The sequence below is a fragment of the Manis pentadactyla genome, chromosome 13 (genome assembly GCF_030020395.1).
Source record: "Manis pentadactyla isolate mManPen7 chromosome 13, mManPen7.hap1, whole genome shotgun sequence".
NCBI classification, from domain to species: domain Eukaryota; kingdom Metazoa; phylum Chordata; class Mammalia; order Pholidota; family Manidae; genus Manis; species Manis pentadactyla.
In genome coordinates, this window is record NC_080031.1 from 32724513 (window position 1) to 32736378 (window position 11866).

Sequence of the window (11866 nt, forward strand, 5' to 3'; positions counted from 1 at the left end):
TGGAAAAAATATACATGGTATACCCCTTTGAGGGTAAATGCCCTATCTTCAGTAGGATTTGGGCTTTCCTCACTCTCATCGTCTTACCCTGATAGCCAGGTATTTATTCAGAGAACATTCAGAGAAGGACAGTGAATGTCCACTGCCAGCCTTCCCATGTGAAGGCAGACTGTTCCTGGCTTTCCTGTACTATGTCAATAGAGAAAAAAGCATTAGCAAGGACCACAACATAATGATACGCCCCAGTTCATGACTTAGTGTGTCCATAAAGGCTGATGTAGAGCGGACAGCAACATGCAAAGGGGGTGTGACTTTATTCAGTTCCTACAGTCCACAGTCATATGCCAATTGCTGTCTAGCTTCTTCACTGGTCACACTGGGGAATTAAAAGGACTATGAGTGGGCTTTATGATGCCCACCCTCTCCAACTCCTGTAGAGTTTCTCCAATTTCCTTGTGCCCCCCAGGCAATTTATACTGCTTAGTATTTTTCACCTGCTAAGGTACAGGCAGAGCTACAGGTGGGTGCTTAGCATGTACCCTCAGAACTGCCTTTACCACACGTACCCTCAGTCTAAACGCACCTGCAGTGGTCTGTCACCACAGGCCCTATAGGATATTCACCCCCAAAATATATTCAGGGGTGGAAAAAATATACATGGTATACCCCTTTGAGGGTAAATGCCCTATCTTCAGTAGGATTTGGGCTTTCCTCACTCTCATCGTCTTACCCTGATAGCCATCTAAAACAGGAGGGGTCCCAGGAAAAGGCTCAGGGTCACCATAAATCAGAGAACATTCAGTTTTTGTGTCCACCAGGGCCAGGACACATTGTACATTCACAGGGGACCAATGAATTGCTAATTCCACATGTGACCTCTGGTCTCCACCATGTCCCCCAAGGTGGGATTCTTGACCCTTCCCTCAGTTGAACTGCAATGCCCAATTATTGACTTGTGGGGGTGAGGGCCCGCCCAGGTGGAGCCTGAGTACTGTCCCCCAGGAAGTCTTGTAGGGACATAGGCTGGACACGGGGTTTTGCCTCTGGCTTCCTTGTCCTGGACCTAAGTGGCTAAAACTGCTGCTCTGGCTTTAATTGGTGCCACAGTTCTAACCAGGTCCTATTGGGATGCCCATCAAGTTTTTCTTTCACTATCCCAACTTTTATCAAATCAACCCACATCTGGGTCCTCAAGACCTTCACAGTGCCTTTTGCACCTCTCCTTTCAATCACAGCCCATACTTCCTTCCAGGCTTTTATTGTTTCAAACTCCCGATTCCCTGAGGTGTTATAGGCACTTTGTCCCTGTTGCCAGAGAGAAGGGTGAGTTGTCAGGGCAGCCAGTCTACCCATTTCAGAACCCGACATAACAATGTTTTCCAACCCCATATCCCAGAGAGGCAAAAGTCATGTAGGCAGAGGTTCTGATGGTTTCTGCCAATATCAGACACTCATGTCCACCAGCTCATCCTGGGTATAGGGGCAGAGCAGAGAGTGCTCCACAACCTTGCGAGGGGGCAGCTCCTACCCCTCAGGAGCCTGCAGTGGTTGTGTTTTTACTTAATTACAACAGGGCGTGCCTTTAATACAAGAGAGGCTGATGCCTCAGGCGATGGCCTCTGCAACATATGGGCTCTCGATCCCACCCCTCAATCCTCTCCCAACACCTCCTCCACCATCTCTGTAGCTGAAGGTGAGACAGGGACCGCGGGTGTAATCAGAGTAGTGTGAGGGCCTCTGGAAAAAGACCCCTACCAAAACTTCATATTAAACAATTAAACAAAGACAGAGTCACGTTAATTCTCTAAAGTAAAATATTAAACTAGGAATATAAGCATTCTTCAGTGAAGATTAGTTAAAACTAAAAATCCAGGAATAACCTGGCTGGGAATGTTTGAACATCCCCCAGATAAGAAAGTACCTCAGCATAGCCCATGTCTTGTTTGTGTCAATTAAATGAGGCTATTGTAAAATTTACTTTAGCCTGCTAAAAAGCCCAGTTTATCTTTAACTTTACCCAGATGCTGCTTTTCCTCCTCCAGCCCTAATCAAGTCAGTAACTCAGCTCACCTTGAAAGCAAAACAAGCAGCCTTGACTGATGTGCTCCCAAACCAAGAAACTGCTATTCTGAGAAAGGATCAAAACAGTAAATTTCTTATGTTAACTCCACAAAATAGTCTGGAAAACTGATAAGAAACTTAGTGTCTCTAAAAATAAACACTTAGAGACCATCTGGTGGATCCACCTCCCTAACTCTTGGTCTCTCAACTGCCTATAAACCCCCTAGACAACGCACCACTGCAGGCTCTCTTGTCCCCTCCTGGCGTGAGCCAGGAGCTCTGTTCTTTCACTTTATCTCTAAATAAAAGCCTGTACCTTGCTCTCCTACCTTGACTGTTTGTGAAGCTCATTCTTCGAATTCGTGGACAAGAACCCCGGCATCAAAGGCACCCCTCTTTCCTCCCCCTTCCCCACACCCTTCTGCAAAGTGGACTCTCCTGCTACCTACCACCTCTCGCTGCTGCTAAGAAATTTTCCAGGAGTGTGACCCCTCCTCTCAATAACTGTCTCTCTTCCTTAAGGGCATCTCATAGGTCATCACCCAGCTCCTCCAAGGGATGCTGAAGTGTGTCTCTCTCCTGCCCAAGTCTCTCTCTCTCTCTCCTCATAACCCTCTCTCTCTCCTCAATAACACTTTCCACTATCTCAACGAAAAGAAATCCTACAAAGCCCCAATTCTGGAGAAAGCCCCACCCCTCTAGGTGGTGCTTTACCCTAAACCAATTCCCCACTAGGGGCTCCTAAATCGGAAGTCCCACATATAGGGGGTTCCCAAGTAAAGCTGCACCCTGTACCACTAGAGCCACTGGGGCCTTCCCGTCATCTCTAGAGGGAGCCTGCCCAAGGTTCACACCCATTTAGACAGATTTAGGGTTCAGAGGTCCTGCCAACTACTGCCAGATGTAAGACTGGAGGGAAAATCCTGAAGCAAAAATATCTTTGAAACTGAAATCAGTCAAAGAGAGACATAAAGTTTAAGAAACTCATTTATTTCTTATACGCAGTTGTCCCATCTCTCTCCACTAGGCTGCAGCAGAAGAGAAGAGAGCTCCACCCAACCTCTCCAGTCCAAATAAAACCTTGCATGCCCTTGTGATTACCTATTCATATGTAGATGGACTACTTCTCTCCACCCCTTGGAAACACCTATTGATTTGAAAATGCACTAAAGCCAGGTGAGAGATTCTGGAAATATTACAGTTTTACCCACAATATAGCATATGGATTTTTTTCAAATGTCATTAAGGTCACCAACCGGGGCTATATTATTTCAAAGTAGATTTGATAAATTGAAGGTATGTTTTATAAGTCTGTGGATAAAGTGAAGGTTCCTATAGCCAGGATTCTCACCTAACCCTGGTTAGCTAGCTCACTACACATGTGTGGGCAATATGTCATTATTGACGCTGTATAAAGAGCTCTGCCCAGAAACACGGGAAACACGGTGGCATGGCTGCAGGGCTAACAGGAGAACAGACATGAGACTGGAGTGGTAGCAGCTCCGAGGACAGAGACTGAGATGGCTGCAGAGACCAGATTGCTGCATGCAGTTTCTCTGAGTGGATGGGATTCTTGTGATTGACCTGTCAATGTGGAAATAAAATTGGGTATAACCCTTTCATCCCAGGAACATTCCACTGTCATTCCTTGGTCTCACTGAACCCATAGTGAACTTGTCCTGGGCTGAAACCCACTGGCAAGACAAAGTCCTAGGGAAAACATGAAAAGAAAAATTTATAAAAAGAGGTATAACTAATAATCTGTACTGGAGATGAATGGATGATATTACTGGTACCAGCACTTTTATCACAGTAGTAAAAAAATTTCATATTCCTTTCCTTTCAGCACAGACTGGCATGCCTTTATCAGGCACTAAATTCACCCATTTGGGGATGATTAGACATAAAATACACAAATTATTAATGTGTATTTTAACATGTAGAATGTACAGATATTACCAATACCATTTTGATTACACTAAGCAGTACTTTTACTAAAGCAGCCTTTCACATCTTGGTTCACCTCAGAAGTGTTAATATTTAGCACCACACTTGGAGTAAACTGGAAGAAGATATTTAGAGGCATTTATATGGGACTTGGTGTAAAAACTTAATTATATTTTATCTATATTACATAATTACAATGAGAAATAAAAATACAAAATATTACTGAATCTGTCCAAACTTCTAAATCAAATATTTTCCAAGCAATTTTATTATGAAACAGTTTACTTATCTAACCATAACTTTTAAAAATTAGATTGTTTATTTAAATGCCTACTGACAATTCCTAGCAGAGAGAAAATCTCTTCAAATTATTGACAGATGACATCAACCAAAAATGCTATTTGCACACTGTGATTAACAAAAAAAGTTCAAGTCATTTTTACAACCATTCAGAAATTTATATTTATATTTAAAATCTAAAATTATATTTAAAGAGATAAAAATCCATCCTTTCCTTTTGTTCACAAATTCAATATTGAAAGTTCTTGCCAAAATGTGAATGGATTTGAATCCACTCAAACTTTTTCATACCAAGTATTTTAAAATAATGATACTTGTTATTAGTTTTACTCGTTTTGGAGTGGATTCTTTAGGGGTTTCTATGTATAATATCATATCATCTGAAAATAATGAGAATTTAAATTCTTCCTTACCAGTTTGGATGCCTTTTATCTCTTTGTGTTGTCTGATTGCTGTGGCTAGGACCTGCAGTACTATATTGAACAATAGTGGGGAGAGTGGGCATCCTTGTCTTGTTCCCAGTCTTAGAGGAAAAGCGTTCAGCTCTTTGCTGTTAAGTATGATGTTGGCTGTGGGTTTATCATATATGGACTTTATTATGTTGGGGTACTTGCCCTCTATACCCATTTTGTTGATGGTTTTTATCATGAATGGATGTTGAATTCTGTCAAATGTTTTTTCAGCATCTATTGAGAAGATCATGTGGTTTTTATCCTTCTTTTAGTTAGTGTGATGTGTGATACTGACTGATTTATGAATATTTCACTATCCTTGCACACCTGGAATGAATCCCACTTGATCATGATGTACGATCTTTTTGATGTATCTTTGGATTCAATTTGCTAATATTTTGTTGAGGATATCTGTGTCTATGTTCATCAGAGATATTGGTCTGTAATTTTCTTTTTTTGTGGTGTCTGTGTCTGGTTTTGGAATTAGAGTGATCCTGGCCCCATAGAATGAGTTTGGAAGTATTCCCTCTTCTACTTTTTGGAATGCTTTAAGAAGGATGGGTATTAGCTCTTCTTTAAATGTTTGGTAGAATTCAGCTGTGAAGCCATCTGGACATGGAGTTTTGGTTTTGGGGACGTTTTTGATTACCAATTCAATTTCATTGTTGGTAATTGGAAATTAATTCCATTCAATTCAATTTCATTGCTCTTCAGATTTTGTGTTTCTTTCTGGGTAAGTCTTAGAAGGTTGTATTTTTTGAAGAAGTTGTCCATTTCTTCTAAATTGCCCAATTTATTGGCATGTAATTTTTCATAGTATTCTCTAATAATTTTTTGTATTTCTGTGGTATCCATTGTGATTATTCCTTCTTCATTTCTGATTATGTTTATGTGTGTTCACTCTTTTTTCTTGATAAGCCTGACTAGCGGTTTATCTATTTTGTTTATTTTCTCAAAGAACCAACTCCTGGTTTTATTGATTCTTTCTGTTATTCTAGTCTTCTCAATTTTATTTATTTATACTTTGATCTTTATTATATCCCTCTTCCTATTAACTTTGGGTTTCATTTGTTCTTCTTTTTCTAGTTCATTTAATTGTGATTTTAGACTGTTTATTTGGGCTTGTTCTTCTTTCTTGAGGCAAGCCTATATTGCTATGTACTTTCCTCTTAGAACTCCTTTGCTGTGTCCCACAGATTTTTTAGGCTGTTGTGTTTTTGTTTTCATTTGCCTTGATTTCTGTTTTAATTTGTTCATTGATTCATTGAATTTTTAGAAGCATGTATTTAGCCTCCATGTGTTTGTCTTTTTGTTTTCTTTGTGTAATTTTAGCTCTTGATTTTCTGCCCTTCTCTTTATATACATTCTTTCCACCATTCTTGATGAGTTTAGTATGCACATAGAGAATTCATCTAACTCTTAGCCTCTCTGGTCCTTTTCCACATTGTCTCCATGGTTCTTTTTCTACCACATGGGTTTGCCACTATCTGTCATGGAGTCTGTGAGTTGCACACAACAGAGACTTCAGTGAACACTATGCACTATGTAAGACTACAGTGGTCCCTCAGGAGACAGACAGAGTTGGTTCTTCATCATGCTAATTAGCTGCCAATCTAAGTAGCTCTGGAATTATCAATCTTTGAATTTTGTAAAATCATAAATTTCCTTATTGTTTGAGACATTTAAAGTTGTTTTTTTCCTTAATTGCAACTACAGGCATCCTAAATGATACCAAACACAGGTGAAACAAATATATTACCCATTATTAAGTAATACTCATATTTGCCTTAAAAAAGTCAAAACATCTCCTTCATGGAGAATGGACTGGAAGGAGAGGCTGTACACAACCCAAGTGAAACAGTGATGGGCTTGGGAGAATGTGGTAGCGCAAATGGAAGAAAATGAGTAGAATGAAAAATCATTTTAAGGTAAAATCTATAAGACAACCATGACTGGTTGGATTTCTCTGTGAAAAACAGAGATTAGTCAAAGATAAATGTCAGGTTTCTAGCTTTAACAGCTAGGAGGATTATGTTATTTTTTACTGTGATCTTGAATAATGCAGGAGGACCGGGTTTACAGAAGACCATGAATTCAGTGTTAGATGTATTGAGTTTGAGGTATCTGTGATATTTCTGGATAAAACAGGAGAAATTTGAGCTAGATCTGTAACTTGAGAGTCAATATACAAATAGAAATTGAAACCTTGGGATGGCTGAGCATCTAGGCAGAAAATATGTATCTGTAGTTTCCAAACTTTAGTATGCATGAAGAATTTATTTAGAACAGATTGCTGAACTCCATCACAGAATTTCTCTTTGAGTAGATGTAATGGTTAGTTATGTGTCAATTTGCCTAAGCTGCAGTAGACAACTATTTAATCAAACACTATGGTAGGCATTTCTGTGAAGGTAACATCTATATCAGTTGACTGTAAGTAAAGGCGATCTATATCCAATCAGTATTAAGTAACAAAACTGAGGTTCATCAGAGAAGAAATTCTATCTCAAGACTGTAGCATCAATTATTGCTTGAATTTCTCACATGCCTCTGCATTATGGATTCTCACTCCCCATTCTCCACGACTGCATGAGCAAATTCCTTAGAATATATCCTGTTGGTCCTGTTTTTCTGGAGACCCTTGGAAGATATGGTAGTTCTGAGATGGGGACTCAGAATTTGCACTTATAACAGCTTCCCAGGTAATGCTGGTGCTGGCTCAGCAACCACCCTTTGAGAATCGCTAATATAAAACAAAGAGATCATAGTACTGAGCCATAATGAAGTCTGACAATTGAAGAATGGAAATTGTTGCTAGCAACTGGCAAAGGAGACCTCAGGAATGGACAGATATGTTCTGTAAAGAGACTTACTTTATAGAACAGTAAATCAAGAGTGTTACCAGAGAAGCCAAATCAAGAATGTTTCAGAAGAAAGGAATAGAGACCTGGTTTGAATAACATTGAAAGTTCAAGTGAGATTTTTTAAAATGGGGAGTTGAGTTGGGTTGAGTAAGAGATGAAAAAGTCAGTAAGCTTTGGCTGTAGAGGGCCTTCAGGAGAGATCATCATATAAGAATTATTCATTTATTCAGTCATTTTTATGTATTTTTTAATGGGAGAGTAGAGTGCATTTTCATAATGATGCAAATAATCAGATACAAAGGTTAAAGCTGAAGATACAGGGAAGGAGATAATGGATCATATGAGTATGAAAAGGTAGATGAGATCAAGATCAAGAGATTCTTTTTTAATAAGAACAGTGACTATCTCAGAACTATATTCATTACAATGATAAACTGAACTACATAGAATTGCTTATATTTAAGCACTTTTAAAGTATGATAGTTCTATAATTTCACTAATAACAAAATATTACTGGCTTTTATTGAGTACCATATACTGTTAATTCCTTTAGTTATTGTATTTGATTCTTACATTAATTCTATTAAGTGTTAATTATACATAAGAGGAATATGGGTCATTGAAAAATTAGATATTTTACCCCAAATTACACAGTTGGTAATTAATGAGTCCAGATTTGAAATCAAATATTCTTTCTACCAAACCTGCACCCTTAATCACACTACTGTGACACTTTGTTTGTTCTAAGAGAAGGGAAATAGGAGAGTGAAGATTTGTAAACTTGGTGTATAGAAGTTGAGGAAGATACTGTCTAGCAGCCTTCTACTTCCTCAAGGACAAGGTCATCCACTGAGCATGAAGGGAGAGGCAAGGGAAGGTCAGGGCTTTCCTGAAGAAAATTTTGAAATCATTTGTATTAGTTTCCTAGGGCTGCTGTAACAAATTACTACAATCTGAGTGATGCAAAACGATTTTTTCTCCCACGGTTCGGGAATCCTGAAGCCTGACATCGTGTCCGCAGGGTTAGTTCCTTCTGGAGTTTGACACTCTTTGTGTTATGTCTCTGTCCTAGCTTTTGGTGGTTACCAGCAAGGAGTTCCTTGGTTTACAGCTGCATTGTTCTAATCTCTGCCTCCATCCGCATATGTCATTTTTCCCTGTATGTATTGCTGTCTCCAAAACTCTCCTTCTCATAAAGACATGTCACTGGATTTAGGCCCATTGTAAGCTAGTATGACCTCATCTGAACTTGATTACGTCTGCAAAGACTCTTCCACAAGTACCTGTTGTGAGGCCTGCAATATAACTTTTTGGGACACAGTTCAACCCACAACATCATGGTTTTACAGACTGGAAGTGGGAATAGGTTAAAGAACCAGAGCACAATGGGCAGGCAGTATTGAGAGCCCAGACAGGGCTGTGAATTTAGAGTAGCACCAATTGGCCTGTGTATGTGAATGAAATGAAGGTCATGAAATCTGACCTAGAATGGGGCATGTGAGAGGAGGAATTAAAAGGGGCACTGGACTATAGGTCCTGGGGATAAAAAGCACTTCTAGCAAGCTGGGAGGCTCAGGGATACAGAGTGGTGTTGGAATTCAAGGTTTTGGAGGAGCAGGGGTGGCTCAACCCAGAGTACTATGGAACAGAACAGGTATTTGAGGTGAAGTGGAAGTGGTGGAATTGGGGATGAGGACACAGAACTAAGTGGTCAAAGTTTTCAGGATTCTGCACCTGGACACCAGAGCTACCTGGGAAGTTCCTTGAATGAGTAAGGGTAGACAGTGATGGCAGTGAAAGAGTATGCCTGAAAAGAGTGATGAAAAGTGGTTTTGGCCAGTGGATATCAGCCTCAAAGATAGCTTTTTTTTTTTCCATAGAAGCATGAATGAAATAGCAAGGGGAGCAAAGAGGATTCTAAACCCACAACTGATGTTGAGTCTCATAGGAAGGCACCACAGTACCTAATGAGTACACATGAATTAAAATCTTTGTTATCCTGTTTATTTGAAGAATTGAAAGCAATGTTAAATCTGGGTCAGGATGCAGATCACCTTTAATGGGAAAGAGAATCCTCCAAATGGTACACTTACCTTGGGGAATGCAAGGTCAAGCCAAGTCCATGCCTAGTGCTACTATGTACATCACAGCCAAAGGAACTCAGTCACAGGACACACACTTGGCTGCCAGGGTCCACTCCTGTGGTTTGGGAGCAGTGCCCAGACAAGAGGTGAATGAGTCACAACCTAGGTAGACTGATGTTGACTTTAAGAGTTCTATTCAAGTCCCCAGGGAGACTTTGGAAGACATAAAAATACCAGTTTTATATGACAAAATATTCCAATTTATTAAGTGAAATTCATTTTGATTTTAATTATGGTAGAGAGTGATTTCAAATGACAAAGCCCCTAGATTCAAAAAACCTTTGGTTTCATTGTCACTCTAGGATAGAAGATGAAAAGGTCAAGGGTGAAGGTAACATGATCAAAGGCAAAGGGAAGTAAGATGCAGGAAACATTTGAGAGCAGCTTGACCAACATATATATATTGATAGGAAAATCTTAAACAGGGTAGGCAAAGAATATTTGAGGACATGACACTTGATCAGAAGGAAACGGTAGACTCATATAATACCTTTAAACTGATTTCTAGTTTCAAACTGCAATCTCATAGATTAATTTTATTATTCCAAACACAGTGAGTAAGACAGGGCATACATACTCAGTGTAATACAGACAAGAACCAGGCAGCCCAGACACCCATTGCTCCACATCACCCCACTGATAAAGTGGAGCAGCTGAGACTGGACCTATGGCCTTTCCAGAGCTCTGCTCCTCTTCCACTACTTAACGTCCTGTTTAATTCTCAGAACATAAGGAAAGCAGTACTTGGGGAAATCTATTCTGTAAGTATTCTACAGGGAGGATTAGAAAGAAAGCAACTAAGAATCAGGAGGTTGCCACAATACAAGCTGTAAATGCCATTGTGCTGAGCACTACTGTGAAGTTGGAAGAGGCTGATCCAGGCATCCAAGGACAGGACTTCATCAGCAATTTGCGGACACTGGAGACAGCAAAGGCTTAGAGGACCATTAAGATTTCTAACCAGTCTGGAACAGATGGTATGTATGTAATCCATGGCAGAGGGAAGATAATTTACAGATATGAGAGAAGGGACTAATGAATTTGTTTCTAGCATGCATCACAAGTATTTGAGAAAACAGCAATATACAGGGTGTGATGCCTTACAATTGGAAATACAGGCTTATAGTTCAGTTCAAATATTGGAAATGGACATTTGGATTTGAAAGGAATTGACATGAGAATACATAGACTTTATATTTTAACTTACTAGTTTTTCCTCAAGATAAATTCCAATTTTTTGTAGAAGTTCACAGGTCCTCCAATCTAGAGGTGAACCCTATTTTATCTGCATCTGACCTTGAGAACCCAGCCATCAGAAAAATAAATCATAAATTATAGAGGATATTCCCTGGTAAAATTCACAAAGTTCACAGAATATATTTATTAAAATTCAAATATTATAATCATTATTATTTCTCATTTTTTCCAGGTCTCAATTCAAATAGTATGGTCTCAATGCTTCTCTCTATAGTGGAAAATTAATCTCCTGAGATTTAAGCAACCAGTTTTTCTTACCCCAAGAATATGTTCTTCAGTAGTCTTCCAGCTACTGGAAGCTAAATCCCTTTTGATATGCATTGGAGGAAATTTTCAAAGTGATGCATATGAGAATCCTCATCTGGATTTTAATTAAGGCACTGAACAAAAACACCACCTGGTATGTATGTATATAAACAATCAGTACATGTCAAAAAGAAGTTAGAGATCGAAAAAGGAACATGGTTAATATTCTGGGAGCTTTCAAGTTAAAACTTCAGGTGTGACATTAATGACTAGAAAGCTTTGACAAATTAAAAGTTACATAATTTAAATATTAAATTTACTTTTGAGGAATATAATGTTAATGTTAAAGCAAATGTAGAGCAATCCATGAAAATAATTTGAGTTCAAAACGAAGTTAAAGACAGGGAAGTTGGAAAAGGTAGTTATTAATTTAAAATTAAATATTCCAGAAACACTATGATCTGCTTCGATATTCAGAAGTGACAAAGCATGAAAAGGTAGAAAAAAGAGAGAGAGAGAAGCAAAGTAATATAAAATGAATAAATTAAGTAGAAAATGAAAGAACTGACACAGGAATTCTCTTTAATTACAAAAG